General features: G+C 42.5%; 2 protein-coding genes across 4 annotated transcripts in view; one reads left to right on the top strand and one right to left on the bottom strand.

The window, feature by feature from the left end:
* The window catches only part of LOC105258880 (LIM/homeobox protein Lhx9), a 169,932-nt gene that overhangs the window by 120,627 nt on the left and 27,623 nt on the right, over window positions 1-21,682 (bottom strand). Inside the window, exon 3 of the mRNA XM_011270440.3 lies at window positions 3,310-3,348. The gene's annotated coding sequence lies outside the window, so the exon portion shown is untranslated. The remainder of the gene's footprint in view (window positions 1-3,309; window positions 3,349-21,682) is intronic.
* Window positions 1-21,682, top strand: part of LOC105258877 (protein spaetzle 5) — a 119,608-nt gene that overhangs the window by 21,088 nt on the left and 76,838 nt on the right. The window lies entirely within an intron of this gene.

Raw genomic sequence — 21,682 nt, forward strand, 5'->3', positions numbered from 1 at the left:
CTTCCGGCCATTCTCGGGCTTTGAGCGACGTGTCCTGTGACGTCACATACATATCATTCGGTTCACGGATGCATGGTTGCTCGACTTTACCGTCTCAGCACCCTCTTGCCGGCCATTTTCTTAATTGCATAAGAATCTAAACATTGTTAGAGGTAGAGAGTGCATACGATAAAATCCGCAAAGACGTCGATAACAATGATTTTTAGCTATGCTAGACTAATTGTAAGATGTTAAAAGGACATAAGAGTAAGTTATCAAGCCAGATATAAACAAGATTATACTTTAGAATAAGAACGCTTAAATATATTAGTATCCGCGTTTTTAAATAATTAACGAAATGACGAATCTGAAATAACTACCTTTGAGCGCTTATTCCTAATTAATTAAATGTTCGTAAGCGTATTATTCGAAAATATGATTGAGATAAAAGTTCTCTCTTGTATTTAAGCAAAGTACAAATGTGGGATACTAAAAATTTATTATCTTCTGGTAAATAACATTTTTGACGAAATAACTAATCTCTCTTTGAGCCTTTATTGCCAATCAACTTGCGAATGTTTATAAGATTATTACTCGAAAATATCCATGGATCAGGATAAAGCTTCTTTTGGATATAAGCAAAGTCCGTGCTACTAGTAAATTACTATCTTCGGGTAATTAACCGCTTCCTTAAGCCGAGTCGTATCTCCCCTTATCTGTTTCACCGTATCTGCCCTACACACGTACATACACATGCTGCGTACATTCTAAACAAAGAGCCATTTTCCCACATGGAACACCGTGAAATTTTACAATTGCGTATGCGTGCATGGATGGTGCGCGAGCGATCGAAATCTCTGCGGCTATTTAAGTCAGAGGTGGGCAACCTTTTAAGGGTCAAATCGAATAAGAAATCATTTTTAAACATCTTAGGTCCGTACTTGTTCTCGCGTCTATTATTGCCTTTTAAAAAAGAAAAATATTGCAAATTGTCCGACTATAAAATATCTCTCGTAATAATCACATAATAATTTTTCTTATGTATTTTTGGTACTCACTTTAAGAATATTAAAAAAACCTTTCTTCGTGCACTGTTTTTTGAACAGCCGAGTAATTAAGCTTTTGTGCTATTTTCTGACGCGTTCTTTTATTCCTCAAAAGGAAACCCAGTATCTTTAATAGTTAAAAAAAAATTAGAAAGACTTTCACGAAAAGAACTGCTGAGATGAAATTAAAATTTATTTTATCCCCTTGCGAAATTTATGAACTCGAGAACAGAAGTGTTAAAATAGCGCAAATTGAAATAAGTTTTAAATTTCAATTAACGTGTACGTATAAACTAAATTGATAAAATACTTGTATAGTAAATATAGAAAGGTTTAAGAGTTCAATTTCCATCTCTGCAATATTAATTATTTTTTTATCGATATTTTCTAAATGTTTATTTGTAAAACATAATTAAAATGATTATTGATATTGATTTAATTAGATGAGATGAAAAGTCACTTTAGTTATTTATTAAGTGTACGTCGTAAAAAATGAACAGTAATCGACGCACGATTCGCGAGATATTATTGATATTTTATGCTTAAACATTAACATTAAACCGATAATTTTCCCAACAGAAAAATATTCCATTTGTTTACTTATGTTTTACATTAAATTTTTTTTTAGAATAAACAATGAAATTGCTGTTAATGGCAATAAGATAGCAATCTAACTCGATGAGTTATTCTAAAGATTAATACAATGCTACACATCGCGTATGAATAGTGCAAATATTATTCAGAAACAATTTATAAAGTTGAATTACAAATAGTTAAGTACATTTCAGATACAGAACAATGACCGACAATGTCAATTTTCAGCTAGTCAAATGTCATATTGTCCAATAAAGATGCTGTTGAAATTTGAAGGCACAAATTCATGTGCGCAGAAAAATGTAATATTTTACATATTTTCCATTTTCGACAGAAAACAAAATCGATCGTTAACTTATCACGAGCAATCTTTTGCAATAATTGCAAGAGTAATCTTTTACATCCGAACAATTCTTTTTATAAAAGGTGCAAGATCTTTATCAGAAGTAATAATCATCAGGTAGACTCATACTACAGACTTAATATATACAAGGCTTAGTTTGGCATACGATAAAGACTGCGATGGTTAGATCGGGATAGGTACCGTTGCGTGCGTATCGGCGTACAGACATACATACATGTGTAGGTCTACATAGGAGATTACATGGCATGTCCCGAAGTAGGATAGGGAAGGATACTGAGAAAGAGAAAGAGAAAGAGAGAGGGAGCGAAGAGGAAGGGTGGAAGGGTGGCTTAGTACAATTTCTTCGAATCAAGCGAAAGCCAATTACAAGTTTAATTCAGAACTTTGCACGGGCGATAATTAGCCGGTAAATTAAATTTACTTTCGTTTCAAAACAATCGCGCAAGTTTGCCGCCCTGCGTGCCGCGGCGCGGCGCGTCGCGACGAAACGTCGTCCTCGTCCTCGTCCTCGTCCTCGTCCTCGTCGTCGTCCTCGTCGTCGTCGTCGTCGTCGTCGTGCGTACAGGAACAATCGAGAAATTGTACAAAATTAATTATGCGGAACAATGACGTTGTAATGTCTAATGTTTTTCATCGATGTGGCTGTTTTACATTGGCATGGACTTAAAAAAAGGATATTAGCTTCGAGCACACAGTTATATGTGCGAGAGAGAGAGAGACATATATTGACTTACAACTAGATAAGTTTCAAACATCAATATTCTTTATTACTTATGTAATATATATTTATTAGTTTAGTCTCATATTATAGTATTAAAAATCGAAATGTCAATTTTTCCTTATTAACGAAAAGATGGTAGATGGTTATAGGAGGCGTGCACGTTGCTACATTAGAGACCTGCGTATAAAAGCGACTTTACGCGTTTCCTGAGAATTAATCAATACTCACACGATTAATCCTATGTCGAGAATATATCTGCGCGCTCTATAGTAATTACTGTTACAGATACAAATACCTGTCTCGTATATTATACCAAACAACCCTTCTGTGCGCTGTGAAATTTCTTAACTGAATAATTTAATCTTTATATTAAGAAGAAATATATTAATCTACAAATTTCAAAATTATTCCACATTTTTATAGTTTTAATAATTTTGTGTCACGCTCACGCTCATTCGTTTAATTAATGAAATGCGAAAGATGGAGAATTTATGAATTTTAAAACATCGTTTAACAATAGATGAATTAACGTTATCGGATTTCGAATAATTAAATTAATAAATTAATGGAATAGTTTAATAATAATAGTTTAGTAATTCACTCACCCAAATTAAACGGAAGAATCTTCACGTATGCTCGATAACCTGCAATCAATTATTAACACATAAATTGGAATCATGAATACTCTGGCAAAGATGTTATTAATTTTAGAATGATATCATATATTTCTATGACTGTATGTGAAATAAAAAAAATATAATACATTCGAGCAATTATGTATTTACTTGCGATTTTCAAAATAATGCATATTGTAACATATTTCTTCAATATTTCAATATATTCCATATATATATATATATATATTAATCAATATTTTAGATACTAAAAATTATATTTGTTGAAAAAAGTTTCATTATCTTTATTAGTAAAAAAATTAAAATTAAAATAATAAACAAAATTTTAATCTTAGAATAATTTCTGAATATATTCATTCTTCTCTCTCTTGTTTTCTCTCTTTCTCGGAGATTGGCAATGTTTTTCTAAATAATATATATCAAAGTTAGAGCATGTGCGCATGTATGTATGTATGTGTGTAATGATATTTTTGTATCGAATTTCCATATCGTCCCTATGTTAACTCTCGTAAGCCATTTCAGAGGAATAGTCATGTCATTCTCACTATACATCATTTACATATCGCCCTGTAGTATTTCTAAATTATCACCGTGTCACTTCCACGCTATTTCCGAATGATCGTTACATCATTGTTATGCTGTCATTTCATACATATTCCTATAAAAGTTTTTTTTTTTTATAAAAAGATATGTGCATATGCTATTTTCTTTGCGCATGTTATTTGAAATATGTGCGCGATTTCCATTTGGAGATTTTTAAATTAGTAAAACGTTATTTCTATACAGGCGGAACACGTTCGACTCTCGAATAATTTTTTTAGATTCATGCATTCTGCGTGACATACTGCAGTCAGTTTTGGGACGCCATAATCGCGGGTGACACGAGCGATCAGCCCTCGCGTTATACCCAGGGGCATCGTTCCACGAGCTATGTTTCTTTAAACAAGCCGCTCTTCCGAGTAATGGTCTGCTGGGTTCGGTATTTTACCGTCTTCTGCTTTGCATGTTTCAAGCCTACTAAAACTCTCAATAATCCGATCGAAAACTCAATTCCGCGCGTTATAAACGTGTCGTATCGTAACGCAAAGTCGAGTATAAGTCGTTGTAAAAGAAAATCGCTCCGCGTCTCACGTGCCTTGCTTGGAAATGTCGAGCGATAATTCAAGACTTTCGCCTACGCTCTTTTACATGTGTCGATTAATCCGATACAAATATTAATATGTGGCGCATAAATTATGGATACAAGGTATAAACCATTTTTTAATATCGTATCGACAACTGTGAAGAAGAGTAGCAATTTTTAAATCGAACGAAATACGACGCATAGCAATTTCTATCAAGGTTACGTAAGACCGCGCTAGCTTTTCGGAAGCGACGCGGTATTCGGCGACACTCCAGCACGAAGCGTACGATATATGTATACACACCGCTGTGCAAACGTGGAACGTCTTGGGATGCGCATACATTACGGACACGCGATCTCTCGTATAGAAGTAGCGACTTGAAAATTACAATTTAAATGGCCGCCGTCCGCGTTCTCCCGTGTCCGCTTATCTTCTCGTTTTCATCTAAACATCTCATTTTTATGCGCCATTGAAATTCCACGCGTCCCTTCTTTCGCCGTCGACGGCGCTCCTCGTCGTCCCTCGGTCACGCGATACACGCCGTTGTCACTCCGCGGAACTTTTTCGCCCTCCGCGTCGACTCGATACAATCGGGGGGTTGTACTTTGTTCGGTCAGCGTGCAAACTCGACCGCGAACACGCACGCGGTGAGTCGGCACGGTTTCGCGCTCACGCATATCGACGCTTCGCAACGCGTGCCGCTCGAGACACCCCGTAAACCGTTGATAGGTAGAGACGGTACGTGGCGTCGGCCTCGGCCTCGGCCTCGACGTCGGCGTCGGCGTCGCGTCGGGCACCTGTGCATACCCTGTGCGTTTCCAGGCTGCGAGACGTCGCGCGCGCACTCTTCGCAGGCCAGAGAGTTGATTTAAAATTGATTTATGCAAATTGGCGCTGCACGAGCAATTAACAATTCCTTGTAGACCGGCTCGAGTATAGCTTTTCGACGAGAAGAGGTTGCGGAGGGGTGGTTCGGCAAGGCACCGGAGTCGTAGGACTCGGCGAGGAGAGATCGGAGGGGGGGCAGGCGCACCGAGGGAAAGGGCTGGCTGCACATAGCCGAGCTGATGAAGGACGAAACACAGAGAATGCGCGATGCTCCGAGAAAATGGAATTAATTTGCTAGGATTAAATCCGCCTAGTGCCGCGCGCTATAGAACGCTGAATGTTTCTCGCGTACGTGTGCGGACTTATTTAGACGGAACGAGAGAGAGAGAGAGAGAGAGAGAGAGAGAGAGAGAGAGAGAGAGAGAGAGAGAGAAGAAGAGAGTGTAAGACGAGTCGTGAGAGTGGTTGAAGAAAACCAAGGACGGGAAGACGCGCGCCAACGATTACAGACATTGGTTCTGCAAAAATATCGCCGACCTCGGATGCACCTCGTGAAACGATACGCGTTACGTTTCGCGTTACGTTGATTAGAATTTTTAATCGCTTTTTGTACGACACGCGCGTCAGGGGACGGACATGATAAAACGTAGACGGAGACTGCGAAAATCGAAATTTATAAAAATCAGAGATCGTCGCTCGTACAGAACGGATGGTTACTTATTACGGTTGTCTGCGCACTGCCCACCCTTAAAATCTTTCGCATCGGTGCAAATGCGGATGTTGTCCGTTTATCTATTCACGTATCTCCGAACAGGTGTCTACGCATTATTCCGGCAGTTCTCTCTCTAACAATTCCATTTCCAGAATTTATCTTATCGGTCGACTTGTTCCAATTTACGCACAATTATATAGTGTATAAAAATTTCGACAAACTTTGTCTCGTAAAGACAATATCTACGTCAAGCGTTGTCAAAATGCCAACTTGATAAAAAGCGACCGACTGCAATTACGATATCGTCGAGACATTGTTAGGTATCTTATTCGAAATTTTGATAAAATGATGTGACGAAAAGACACGTTACTTTTTTACACATTTAACGAAATAAAGATGCAAAAGGTTTATTATCTTTATACAATTATGTTAATTTTACAAACGTCAAAAATAGAAAAGAATATAAATTGGTAGCTAATCGACACGTGGAATTTTGGACGAACAACTTTGACGAAAGGCAATGAAAAAAATCGATTCGAGGCGTCGTATTGAAGCGTCTTCGTTAAACATTCAGCGTTCGTTAGGGCCGGCACCCGAGCAGAAGATTATTTACGCGACAGTTAAGTCGTCCCGAACAGTTTTCGTAGGGTAAGCTGCGTTCGGTTGACACATGGAAGAGGCGGCCAGCCAGGAATGTGCTAATGAGATCATTTAGCTGCCCCTTTGCACTCTTTACCCCGCCCTCGCGTTTACCTCGGATCTACGAGAGAAAGAGAGGGCGCAGGCTGCTTGATTTACACTAACGCGCCAGGGACGTATTTAACGTTAACGAAGGCTGCCGTACAGCACCGGACTCCTTTGGCTAAGTAATTAATGGCCAGCGTTACAATAAAGTATTCTGTGTAAATATACAGTGAGGATATATGTGTAGTTGTGGAAATGGCGTATATTTAAATTCATACGCAAAGCACTGGATTTAAGTATAATTTCTCAGTCATACGTAAATTGAATTAAATGATTGAATTAAATGATATTATAGCGTTAATTATTAAATGACATTATAGCGTTAATTATTAAAATTACTTTTAGAAAGATAAATTATTGTATCTACGTTAATTTATACAACGATACAATGCCCAATTTAATAAAAGATTGAAGCGAGATAGCTCGCGTGAAATACTCAAATTTTCGCAGCGTGAAATAATCGAGTTATGCGCCGCGTTCGATTCGTAGATCGCAATCGAGGAGCCTTCGTGGAACTTTGGGAAGACAAGATATGGCCACAATAAAGCGGCGTATAAAATAATTGGCTGTAAAGTTCTGCGCTCACGTGCGGAGATGGGGACGGGGCAGGAATGGCGCAGAAGGGCGAAGAGAATTGCACGGCCTCCCTCTCTCCGAGGCTCAGAAAATCCTGCTCGAGACTCCACGATCGTAAATTTCTCCGAATATTTTATTGTGTGACAATTTTTATGGTAATTGTCATTATAAATTTGCCCGGATTATTTATGCCTCGGGCGCGAATAAAGGGAAGACTCTGAAGAGAGGAAGAAGAGGAGAGCTGGAGCTCGGAGGGGGAGAAAGGGTTGTTATTCCTCCCGTCATTCGGCATTCGAAAGAAGATCGGAGACCGCGGCGCGTAAATCAGAGCGTCGATGAGATCCGTGGAGTTCAAAGGGCCCCATGGGAATCTTCGAGGGGCACCCGCTGAGAAATTCATTAAGGGGCGACTTGTTAACGTCAGCTGTTTACCGCGAAATTTCGCGAGCCAACGGACACGCGTCTCCCTCTCGCCCGCATCTTCGCGCTTGTGCGCCTTTATCGACGACAATCCTCTCGCGACTGATTGAAATTCTCCTCTCGAGGCGAGCTATCCGGATGTAAAATAAAACTGCTCGCTAAGTACGCGCTCGTAAGATGTAAGCGAGTCGAGAAACTTGCGCGTCGAGGTCGTCGCAGGGATTTTACGAGGCGGCGAAATTTATCGCTGGAATCGCCCGGCGGATTATTAGAATCTGTAAACAGACCGTGTCATCTCGTACATGCGAAGGGCTGTAGATTGGGGCCGTAGCGCCCTGCGATTGACAACCTATAATTGAACGCGTCTCGTGATCGTAAATGGTGCGCATCTGCCGGTTAATGATTTTGTAGACACGTACTGTAATTAATTATCGTTACAACGAATATCAATAATTGAAAGCCGCGAAATAACGTTATCATTCGTACACGCGTCTCTCGGCGTATTTGTCGTTTAAAAGCGATGTGCGATAGCTTCTCTCGTAAAAAATTACATTTTACATAGTACACAATACTCGCGCGCCACGTATCGAATCTTTCGTCGCGAACAAATTTGGCGCCTTGTTTACTCGATTCCCGCGAAAACCGATACGACGAATCCTAGTTTGTAAGGAGACAAACGTTAGGTCCTCGAATATTCGTATGTGAATACGCGCGTCTCCCTCGTTTTGCACTTTTCCCAGGGTTTTTCCCTTCGACGCGGGCAAACGAGATGAAAGCCTCGAAAGGTCCCGAACTAAACAGAAAGCAGACTGCGCCGAGGTAAGACGTTTAATGAAATCAGCACGGTGTCTGTCTCCTCTCGTAGACTCTCTCCTCGGCGCTGTTTTAATTATACTCTCCGGGCTCTCTCGCTAGTTGCGCGTCCCCTTCTCTTTCCGCACCTTCCGCTCGTCACGCTCGTTGTGCGCCGACGGGACACGCACACCGCGAAACCTTTAGGATGATTAGACGAAGACGTTACGAAATTAGTATCCTTGCAGACAAAATTGTCGAAGGAAGCCGGTTGTTACGAGCGCGCGTTTCTACGCGCGTAGTGGTGCGCGGCGAGCGAACCACCTACGCTTTCGCTTGGAGTTGCGGTATGTCGGACGTATTTGTCGTCTTAATTTATCCTCTGACATCTTTTGACACGCAACGATTTCAAGGGACGTTGGAGAGGCCACTCGTTTTCGTCGCGAATCGATGCGCGCTCGATTTAACTATCGTTGTTCGTACAAAACTAATAGGGCCATTGACTGCTTCGAGCATATCTCTCGATATAAAGAACAATAATTTCTAAAAGATTTACTTATTTATTTATTTATTTATTCTTAAAGCACTTATTCCTTGTTGTCCGTGTAATGTCTTTGTAAATGATTTCTATCCCCCGGTCGAGCCATTCTTATTTCACGTTATTCATATTTCATTCATCGTTCATTTAACTACCATTTCTCGGTTTCTCGTAATCGATGCTCCTGTTTTAATTAGGATCGAGCGGCTCGATCGTAGAGAAGAACATATATCCCGCGAGATCGATGATCCACGGCGAGCCGATGCGGCGCATTCGAGGACGATTCTGTTCGATTGCGCCGACAACGCCGGGGCATTAATTAGCGTGCATAATTGTTTACTGGCGCTAAACGGAGCTGGATCAATATTTAATTGAATGCCTGCTAAATGCCAGCTGCATCGCCGCGGCTCTCAAATCGAGCCGATTCCTCTGAATAACGACCCCTGGGATACAATGCCCCGAGGAAGGAAGGGGCGGGAAGGGACGCGCCCTTATGTCGTGTACGATGTTCCGCGCGGTGCCCCATTTTGCCTGCCAGTCCTGCCTTTCTTCGCGACGAAATGACTTGAAAATGATGCATCATTTTTTACCGCGCACGACGCATATATATATTTTTTTTTTTTTCACAATTCGCTAATTTCGATTTATCAAGCGTCGTGCAAAAATGTAAAAATTAATTAACAGCATTTATATACGTACACAGAAAAAAATAAGTCAAATCAAAACTTAAACTAACGCGTTCATTGTTTCGCATATACGCAACAATTTATAATCTTCGTAGAAGAATTTAATAACTTTAAATTTCAACAATATTATAGTCTTATTTTAATTTTAGTATATTTTCAAAACAAAAATGTCCCTTTTTCTGTGTACGCTATATATTACGAATTATTTACGAATTATTTTTCCCCCTTAGAAACTATAGTCGATAGTTTTGAAGCCCTCCGTACACACACATATTCACGCATACACGCTTTGATTAACCCCGTTGCAAGAATTATTCTCGCTATCTCGAGATTATGTTCGCGGTTATATTGCATCCGTGAAATAAGAGTCAGCGAGCAGGGATAGCACTTTGTACGAGGGGGTTGCAACGGTGCGAGGAAAACAGGCAAATTGCGGCGCTCGACAGACAGGAGCGACGAGGGGAAGGGCTAGGTTCGCGTGCCATGCTTTTCCACTCGGCTTTCCTTGTTCGGAGAATTCTGATGGTTCTCCGTTCGGGGGAGAGGGGGTGGCTCCGTGTAAATTTGTGTAATTAAAAAGGCGCCGTGCCGAGATTTTGTTCCCCTCGTCTTACGTTTACAATTAGAAAGATGTAGCCGAGGGAATTCAACTCGAGCGGAGCTGCTGCCACGAGTGAGTCTTCGCTAACGATAAGTGGAAAGCGCGGGGAGGGAATTGTTGCGCTTTTTATTCGATAATCGAATATTATTCACGAGGGATATTCAAAAGGATCGTCGAATGAAAATTTGAAGGAATGATTTCGAAACTTTGAAGGAATTATTGCGCGTAAATGATTCGCGAACAGCGGCGTTATTTTTTTTACAGTCAGAAGACAATATAAGAGTGGCGTCAGCGTGCTCACGGCAAACTCGTTAAATCCTCGGAAACTTACTTTTCAAGCGCTCGCGAAAACTCTAAAGTATCTAGAAGCCCAGAGGATAATATCGAATCGGGGCGGGCAGTAGGGATGGAAACGATTACGATCGTCATAGTCGTATATTAGCATAGACGAAAAACAGACTCGTAAAACAATCGCCGCGTCGCGTGTTGCACCGCGACGATTCTGTTTCCATGGAAATCACACGTTGCGCGATTTTGACGTTACGCTCGCGGAAAAATGCGATATTTATTTCCTCGTTATTAGTCAGCCGCACATTGGTTCAATATTTTCAGCGCTCCGCGCTTGGTTTCCTTTTCCGATCACCGTCTTGTTAATCGAATAATTTATTTCGCGCGAAGCACAAAGAGGTGAAAAAGTAGGGGTTACAATTTTTACGAATGCAATTTTCGATATTACGTGAAAATTTCGAGAAGGGAATAGTGGCACAATTTAGCTTAATCGAGGAAACGATCGAATCATTAAAAATGTCATCGAAATATTGTTGAATAGCAAACTGGTTTATGGCTGGTTTAGACACGTTTGCTCTTTTCGAGAGAAGTGGATACATCGCGCAATGTCGGCGCGATATATGCAGTTATTTTTAGCTGCCGGTACATAAAGTAATTGAGTGTCCATCACACAACCCAATGTCCGTTCGTTCGCCTCTTGCCTCTTCCTCCTCGTCCGATGGTTTTGCACATACCGTATAATGCCTCGGACATGCTAGTGATAAATGATTTCGCCAGATTGGTAACGTTTAGTTGTGTTGCGTGTCTTGGCAGGTTTGAAAATTGCTATTCCGCAAAATCCTCTCTGGTTTTTTCCCGATGATAGATCAATTGTATTTAGTAAGCGTATTACGATTTCGCTTCCCTGAAAAGTATTTTTCTACAAATGGAGATATTTATTAATAATTTTCTGTTCGATATCTTAACGGCATCTAAAGATTTAATCGTAGAAGTATCGGATATCGTAGATTAATCTCTTCTTCCTTTTCTCTCATTATATATATTATTTATTTATTAATTTTTTTTATTGTATTACGAAATTATATTCAATTAACATTTATCCTTACCAAATACAAGTTGCCGCGAAAGCGGAGCAGACGTTGATTTTAAAGTTCGATAGTTTCAAATGTGCTCTCCGCGAGAGATGTCGGACAAAGAAAAATGCTGATGCATAGAATCGTCTGCTTCGTGTCACCGTGTTTAGTAAATAACCGAATATCTTCCTCGAGTTTCCGGCACTTTACGGCCCCTATCTCCATTCTTTTTGCTTCTCGTCCCGATAATCTTCTTCCTCAGATTTGTATCGAGATTCTACAAATTTGAAAATTTCGAAATGGACTCGACGATTTGAATGTCGATACAAAATGTAGGAGCGCTAATGACCGCGTTCTCGAATGTGGAGGGAAAGAAAAAGGATTAGGCAACGACAGAGAGCGAGATTCCCAGACGATGCGAGCTCGACTGTTGCTTCACACTCGCCGGCACCACCCGTCCCACGATGGCCCGTCGCGCCTATCCCTTTCGCTATTTCCGGCGCTATCCGTCAGAGCCGGTTACGGAGACACCGAACGCACGCTCCGGCGACGCCCCTCCGACGTCCGATGCCATACGTCTTTCACAGACGGCGTGCGCCGAGTTATGCCCCTAAAGAGGTTTCTATTTACATCGCCGCGACGACACGTAGCTGTCCCCTTCTTTTGATCTTAGCTAGATCAACAGCGTGAGAAACGTCTTGCTAACGGAGCGTTTGGGATTTATGACGACGCGTCTTTAACGACGCCCACTCTTTTCCGCTCCTTTTATCCGCGCGCCTTCTATCGCGACGCCGTTGATAACGTTAACAACGACGAGCCGATGACGAATCGAACGCGAATAATATCCCCGAGGAACAAAATCCGGCTTGCGAGGACATTCTATACTCGTGTTTTTAGAGACGACCGGGTCTTAAAACAAGAAGTTACGAGGTGAGCGTATTCCGGAGCGTGTAATGAAAGATAATACGCGTCGAAGTAATACCGCCGATGCGTGCGCGCGCGCGCGCCAGCTCTTTGTTGATACGCGGATGTATCTTCGTATCGGGCGTATCTATCCGCCGCGGAAAGGACACACATTATCCCGGTACTTGTATTCCATGCATTAGCGGGGACGGAGCGCTAATGCAGAAATCTGGTATCGGTTAATTAATAACCGTAAAACTCAAACCTCGCGTGCACGCCCGCACGTTATTTGATTTCGTCGGAGATACCTCTCTACTCGCCCACGTAAATGGCATGAAACGTGATAGCTTAAAAAAACTTATTGGCCCGTAAGTTCCTCCGAGACTCGTCTAATATACGCTAATGCGATGGTTGGCGCTATTTTTTAATCATAGCAGGATGGAAACCGTATATTCGCGCATAACGAATAGGGAAACATTTGAAAAAAATTGTACATTTCGAAAATTAAACAGTTGAATTATTAATTATTTACACTTCCCCATGGTTATAAAGATCCTGAAAATCATATTTTTATATTCCTTATATTTCTATTTATACAATAATCTATTTACAAATCAATTTAAGACACCGACGTGCGGATTTAATTTAACAAATAAAATTGGATTCTATTTAATTGGAAGATGTGAGACAGATGTGCATCTTGCATCGTCGCTGCGACAAATCAATTTCGTCAGATTGCCGGCGTCGGTAAAGTTGAATTAATTAATCGCGCGTTAATAATGAGAAAATCGCGGGAAAAAAGACACGCGCAGACAGATTCGCGATTTGTGGAAAGATGTGAAAAATGTGAAGAGAAGAATCCGAAGAGAATCCGATCTCTGTCTCCCTCTCCTCGATAATGCGCGGTCGGGCATGGGAATAGGAACAGGAACAGAAACAGGAATGAGATCGGGATCGAGATCGGGATCGGGCGCGGGCGCGGGCGCGCGGGGTTGCGTCGCAGCCGCGCAGTCCGCACTCCGCACACGAGGACACGCTCTCGCGTGCAGCCCTCGCCTTGGGCTGCGGAGCAGCCTCGCAATTTAACCGGTTCGACATTCGCCTCGAGCTCTCGTAATTGGCAGGACGAATGAAAGAGCCCCGCGCGCGCGGACGAGGACGAGTGGTCGGGATTAACGATGGCGAATGGATCAGAAATTCTCCGCGAGAATAAAGTAGGTAGTAGGTGGGCCGCCTGCCTACCCTGGCGGAGTATAGCTGTAGTCCGTGGCCGTAGGTACGAGCCTTTGTTTGTCGTTCGCTCCAATTACCTCCGGCCTCTCCCGGTAGCTTCATAATTAACTCCCACTCATTAAACAAACTTTACTTTTAATGTTTTAAAAATAGTAATTAGCAGTGGCGGCAAGAGAGGAAGAAGGAGAATGAGGATGAGGATGAGGATGAGGTTGCGGGGCGGGAGGAAAGCAGGAGGAGGAGGAGGAGGAGGAGGCGGAGGAGACGAAAGAGGGTTGGAGACGGGCGGACAGGGGAGACGAGGTATAGAGGGGGTGGAAATGGTGGAGGAAGAGAAGATGGAAGGAGCGGAGCGGAGCGGAGGAGGAGACGCCACGGCGATGGTGGTGGTAATGCTGGTGGTGGTGGTGCGGGGGTTGCAAAGGGGGTGTAATTAACTATCATGCAACCCCTTCCCAACAGCAGCAGCCGGCGTAGCAAGGAGGTAATTGGACCGGAGTCTTATACGTGTGGAGCGTCGGGGGTGGGGGAGGGGAAGAGGCTGCTAGGATAAAGGGTTGCTTAAAATTGCACACAGTGCTGCATTATGGAACCTCTGACGAGCTTCCAGGGAACGGCCGTACGGATGGTGGCGTGGAAATCCATTAACCCCCTCTCCCCCCTCTCCCGCCACCATCTCCTGCTCAAACTCCCTCCTCGACCCCCATTCCAGTCGCGAATTAATTGCGATCGTCTAAGGACGAGTCTTTGTCGGAGTCTGCCGCGACTACCTGCATGGTCGAATTCGCGATCCAATTTAAGGGATGTGCGTAAACAGTAGATAGTTGCCTATGTCTTCCGATTCAACGAGAGCTTCTTTCTGGCGACTCAATTATCGCACGTTGGACTAAATGCTCTAATTAAGCCGCGACTCTGTGGTCGGTTAGACGATTGGATGTTTTATCGATAAAAATTATTTTCGTACGGATAGCCCCGAGCAATAGTAGCTAATAATACGATGCGGGCTCGACGCTTCGATTAGCGATACTAATGAAGTAGACCTCTCCTTCCTTCCTCGCGATGCTCGCGAGGCGAAACTTTTACCTCGGGCTAAGATCTTTAAGTCCCGATTAACGCGGCCGCGATTCACATTTGCTGACGTCATCAAACTAACTCTCGGGTAACGTCGCGTTCTCGCTTTTTCGCGGATTATTTTCGTAGAAGCGAAATCGACTCGGTTCAACTTTGCGGCTACGTGGATGTATATCCGGTTAGAGTTTTGAATATAATGGCAGGCAACTACTAGAACTCGGAAAGGGTGGAGGCGGCGGATGGGAAGTAGAGAAGAGGGAGCGGGGGGGGGCAAGTCGAGGGCTGCCTTTGACTGGTCGTTGTAATACAACAGCAATTAGCAGTAAACCTAGCCCTCCCTGCCGAGCTTCCAACCTGTATGCTTCATAGTGTTTGCCTCGTCGTCTCGTCAACGAGGAGACGTGAAGAGGTTTAAGCCTTGTTTAACTCGGCAATACGCAATTAGCAATTTCCTTAATGCAGAGCAAATTATTCGATCGCAGCGCGTTAAGCCGCACTTTTTCGCAATTTAACGACAACAATCTCCGTTCTCGTCGCGACAAATGATATATCGTTCGTTTGATTCACCGTCTCATTTTCGCACGATTAATCTTAATTTAGCAAAAATAATAATTACACGCGATTTTTCTTTAGGGCGACTCTAGTCGAGTTAATAGCTCTTTTTTCGCCGTTTTTATCGACAGCGGGGCCTAAATGGTTCGGTTAATGGATGGTTTTCATTATGCAGAGATCGACCAGGTGAGTCCACGGGTTTTAAGCGCTTTTAAGATCTCGATCGGTGGTTACTTGACCTCCGCTTGACCGGCCAATCGAGAGCGATTATCTATATTTAGCCGATGTGATCTATAATGGCCCGTCGTGTCCTTCGGAAGGAAAAAATACGCTTTATGAAAAGAAATCTCGCTCTCTGTTAATTACTGTTTAATAATTTAATACGGAGTAAAGATTCTCTCGACGAGCAACTGCAACTGTATGAGAATAAATTGGCGCGTAAAAAAAACAAATTGGATGATTCGAAAATTCCAAACGGGAGAGGTGTATCTTTCGAAACTATAAAATGCGCGAGAGTGGCTATTTTTTATTCACGCACACATCTCTTTCATTCGCCTTATGCCACGCAGGCATCGAATTATCGTGCCGTTCACGCCGACGGATATTTACAACGCATTTAAACGAAACACCTGTTTCCCTCGAACGCCCCGCTCGATCGTAATGCGGTTCCCCTTTCTCTCCTCCCCCTCCTTCTTTCCCGCGCCCATTTCCCGTCTCGTCCCATCGTGGTAACATCCGCGGTATCGCACGATAATGTCGCATAATTTAGCCGACATGATGAAAATAAAAAGCTACTCGAGTCTCGGAAGAGATAGCCAATTAATTCGCTTCAAAGTGAAATGCACCGTTAACCCATTCAGATCTCTATGTACACAGTTATGCACAAAAACTTAAAAATCATGTGAAATGATTATTTTTTAGAATTAGTTTCCCTGCGATCTCTCGGTGGACTTGGAAACTAATTCCTAATTTCCTAAAAAAATATATATATCTCGTTGTTTTAAACCCTTAGCATCAATAAAAATTAATTTAATAATTTTTTACATTACCAGAAAAAATCAGATCTGAATGGGTTAGAAAAAAACTTACTCGACATGCCAAACTTTCTCTCCCGTTGTCTTATAGTTGCTTAATTTTTCAATCTCGTTGTACGTACGCGGTTAAATGCCTCCGAATCTATTATTACATTATGAATATTTGGAAGCAAGTTTTCAAGTACGCTAAAATGAAGTCATTTGCGTAACCGTAACGCGAATAATCGTGACAACGTAACAACAGTAACTATGGTTGTTAAATTACGTAGCTGAATTTTCGCTCAAACACAAAGGTTTAGGCCCTGGACGGACTGTCTATTTCCAAGGATGAGCGCGCGCCCGCCAGGTAGACACGGCCCTGAGGCAACACCGGCGGACCTCGATAAGCATTCAGATTAGCGTGACGCCTCGAATGTGTTTACGTTTAATTACGCTAAGAGTCTCCATTAGGCTGGACCGCTGCCAGGCTCAATTCGGAGACCGCTCTGTTTTACCGAGCGTAGGTGCACCCACTTAACTCGTTCCCCTCATCTTCCCTCCGACCTCTCGCGGCTCTTCTTCCCTCCCTCTTTTAATCTCCGCATCTTCCGCTCTTTCTCTAATTTCCCGTCTCTTTCCCTCGACTCGTCTCTTTTTAATCCCTCTCGGCCTCTTTCGCCTCTCTCCTCCGTCTCGCCGTTTGACTCTCTCTCTCTCTCTCTTTCTCTTTCTCTTTCTCACACGTACAACATGAATGCCGCTCGTGCATCTCTTTTTGCGTCTCTTCCTTTGCGCCCGTCGGCGGCGCGCAGGAAGAAACTTGTTTCGGGAACGCGGGAACTGATACGATTCTATGGGCTCCATGGTCCCGGCGCTTTTCAAACACCACTCGCGGCAACGTCTGGCTTTCAACTCTCTCGATTGCCTGCGACTGGGATAGCTGACCCACTACGATCTCGATAAAGCAGCCGATGAGTCTGCTGAATTTTGCAAATTGCGAGAAATTTCGAAATTCTTTTACGTCCGAATGTTCGTAGAATCTAAAAAAAGAAAAGAAGCGAGGACGTGTACATGCGCATTTTATTCGAATAAAATTTTCAAAATATTTTTCAAATACTTCCTTAGCTGCGAGAATAATTGGACAATTTATTTAGTATTACAAAGTTAACGAGGAAATTTGGAAATTTCTATTGTTTGATTATCATGTTTTTTTTGCCCCGAGTAGTTACGCTGCAAATCTGCGAGTATCGAACAAACAAGGAGCCTATGGAAAAAGTTTAAAACGTGTCGCCGTGCAAACAGCGCGTTCAGTCAGCAGCCTAACGTCTCCTCGGGTGACCGACGCGGCGAGGGGAGAGTTGGCGGAATTTAAAAGCGCTTTTAGCTTTTAGCCCAGGCGATACCGCTAAGAAAACGTTTTAGCGGATTTCATTTGCCCCGTCGCGGCCTGCCGGGAAGGATGGATCGCAAGAAACAGTGGAGAGGGAGGAAAGATGGAAGGAGATAGGGGAGAGGTAAAGGGTGAGAAGAAGCGGTGGTAGAGACGGTTGCTCCGAGGGATGTTGGCAACACCGGTTATTAAGTAGATGCTACATTGAATGGGTGGATGAATATTTAAGACGTTCAACAAGTTGCGGATTTTTCTTTAATCAGGCTAACCTGTGCCGGTCCTCTTTTCTTCTACGGTGCTCGGCTTCCCCATCCCCCTTTTGCCGGTTTCCACTTGCTCGGATTATGACGCGAAGCGAGTCAAGCTGTTTATGCGGAGAGAGCGAGAAAAATATTCAAGGAGTTTGCTACTCTTCGTCGTATCTCGCCAGTGATACTTCCGAATATGTCGCTGAATGAGCTTTCCGGAACGTCCGCTTCCCGAAGCTTTCATCTTGCGCGTTTTCACGAATTAGAGAAATCGGCTTTAATAATCGGATCGTTGCGTCGAAGCGCAAAATTTCGAGAAATTAAGAAAAAGCCCGTACGCGCGTTTATATTATTTAGACCGAAGCCCTTGGGTTGCCCGCTCTCGTTCCGGCGCTGATTTAAATGTGGCTCACGCGGTCAGATCGATCGATTCCGTGTCCATCTTTCGAATTGGTCCGCGCTAGCGGGATAGGTCGATGGACAATCGGCAAGAATGAAGTTTTATTCGCGTCGTGTATTACTCTCCGCGAGGATAGCGTAGGAGAGAAACGAAGAGGAGAGCGCGGCAGGGCTGAGGGGGAGGGGGGGGGAGGGCTCACGAAACACTCTAAATCCCCGAGGCAAATAGTTTTTCTTCGATATCCGTCGGCCAGAAACAAACAAGATTCTTTATAGACGGAGCAAACCACTCTTCTATAAGTATACCCGCTTTCCTCTCTTCCTTCCGCTCTTTCCTCATCCTCTTTTTCTCTCGCAGCGAGATGTCTGTCTGCCTCTATACACGTGTATTTGTGTATGTGAAGTATGCGTGTACGTACACGCGCAGGCGCGTACGTTGTTTGCTCGCGTTCGCGAGCGCTCGCCAAAGTAAAGTAAGCTTTTAGCGGAGTGGCTGATTTATCAATGTATTTATTCCGAGATATTGAATTCATTTAGTTAAGTAGCGCCGGCGGGGGCGGCCTCTCGCGCGTTTTCTACAGCTATTTTCACCTTTGTATATAGGGTGCCCCAAGAACGTCGCGGTGCTCTTTACCAAGGTGGCCTCCGATTTTTCCTCGAGCCGCCTAATATTATAAAAAAAATTGTTGCGTTTCTTAAATAAATAAATTATTGATACGACTGGGAAGGCGCGTTTAGTTTGTAGTCTCCAACTATGATTTATAGCGGATTGTGCTTTGAAAATATCACGAGCGCTCAATCGTTATTCTCTGCTTAATGTTGAAAATTAAACAGGCCAATAAGGAATGAGGCGAATGAAGCGTTCGCTGTTACTATTATAGTAACAGCCGTTTGGGACACCCGGTGTATCCGTTCGATATCACGGGCGTCGATATTACGAATAACTATTTCAATCTTCTCACTCCATCTGAAAAAATTTGCGCTATCGAAAATAAAATATCGCCCGCAATTTTTTATATAATATTTTTATTGTACATTTCATCGATTTGCATCAATCTATGCTTCAACGATTTATCGCCGCACATGACGCTTAGTAATTTGAGATATTCGAAATATCTTTATTCCCGGCTGTATTAATAATATTGCTAAATGCATTAAACAAGCGCGCGACCGCTTGGCTGAATAAAAAACATAATGCAACAATAAGCCGAACGTGCGCGGCTTATGAACTTTTAGGTATTTATTATTTGCGAAACGTCGTGATTTAGTTCACGTATAATGATTAATCCTCGACAGAGTACATTTACATATTACAGCATGAGTAATTAACTTGAGCCGAAAGTATGACAAATGTTCTGAATTAATGATGTATAATTAAATCAAGTACCGCATGCGGATTGTCTACGTCGGCTACATATTTCCGTAATCAGCTTCTCTCATTTAATTTGCAAATTAACATTCATAACGCGTGAAACAATTATTTTATAGTCATTCCTAACATGATTAAATCAATCATCTCTAATAATCCTGGGCCGCGAATTAAATAGGCGTCCGGAGTATAAACGCCGCGGTAGTATACAAATTATTGGAGAGAAAAATTTCTTTGCCTATTTAACGCGATATTAATTCCGCGCAAGTTTTAATCGCCGGTAAGATCGTCCATTTGCTCGTTTGCGTTAATCCACGTTGGACGTAGGGGGTGTATAACGAAAGGGCGAAGAGGGGCACATGGTCGCGCGACTAATGTCATTTCTAAGTACACACGCCTATATCGTCGCGGCATACAACATACAATTTTCCGATGGCGGCGTACCTGCGCTTTAACTATCCCTCGATCTAAATGCACTCTAATGGACTGCATTAAACAGAGAGACGGCCGGGCGGATAGGGTTGGGAGGAGGGGGACTGGGAGGGCGAGAGAGCGAGAGAGCGAGAGGGCGAACTCGACCCGACCCGACCGGGCACTTTGAAAGGGACGCCCGGAGACACGTCGCCTGTAAAGAGAATTCTTTTTCGAGAAAATCTCGCGATCATCTTTTTTCCTCATATAATTAAATGTATTGCCAACAATCGATTAAATCGATTTGGCTACGCGAGCGAATCGATAAAAAGAGCGTTATTATTATAAAGAGTATTTTTATTAAAAGTACCTTTACTTCCTCTCTACGCGTAGACAGATTCATTCGATTAATTATATTTATAACGCGTTGGAAACTTATCTGCCTCTCATTTTTTTCTCTTATATTTGTTGGATATGTATTATTGAAATCAAAATGTACACGACAATGAAAGAGAATTTTACCATTTCGGTGATTTCACTCAACCGGCGAATCGTCCAGTTTATCCAAGCATAGTTTTCGGCTAAACGGTTCGACCACACCAATCATTTTGTTCACTGATGCATTATACACCTCTGTGCATCTTTTTCCCATATGCGCGTATAAGCATTATACGGAAGACAAGCTCGTTTTTACAAAGAATATTAACAATCATTGCACTCTCAAACTCTTTTTCCCTTGTTTTATAAATTAATTGGTTATTAATATAGCGACATTTTTATTCGACCAAAGTGATATTATTTAGGAGATCGATATGACCTAGTTTTTCATAGCTTTTCAAAGAGGAAAATGGAGTAAAACTTATGGTACAAGTAATTATTTAAAAGTAATTACTCAATTTAATAAAACTTTATTTAATGAATTTTATAATTTTGAGTCGTATTTCACATTCGCATTCGCGAATAAAAAATTATCTTTAAATATATGTTTGTTAATTTGATGGGCAAAAAAAGTTGTACAAAGAAAGAGAAAAACGGTTTAGATTATCAAGAACAGAGTAATGTATCGTAAACACGAAACGGTAAAAAAAAAAAAAGAAAACAAAGTGTCTGTCACGATACACGAATAACGCGATACGAGCGGAGCGAGGACGAACGGTCGGATCGTCAGTTAAAAAGATCGAACAACTAATGACCGGAATCGTGGAACATACAATGAATTAATTATTCCGTATGCAAATTCGACCCCCTTTTTTCGGGCCGTTTTGACCGCGCCGAAATCGCGATCGAAATCCGAATCGCGAGCGTTCGTTGCGAAAGCGTTAACGCTACAAGGTATCCGGCCGCGGGTCACGAATTTATGATCACGGTGCGG

Source organism: Camponotus floridanus, unplaced genomic scaffold (genome assembly GCF_003227725.1).
Source record: "Camponotus floridanus strain SB8 unplaced genomic scaffold, Cflo_v7.5 scaffold115, whole genome shotgun sequence".
NCBI lineage: Eukaryota > Metazoa > Arthropoda > Insecta > Hymenoptera > Formicidae > Camponotus > Camponotus floridanus.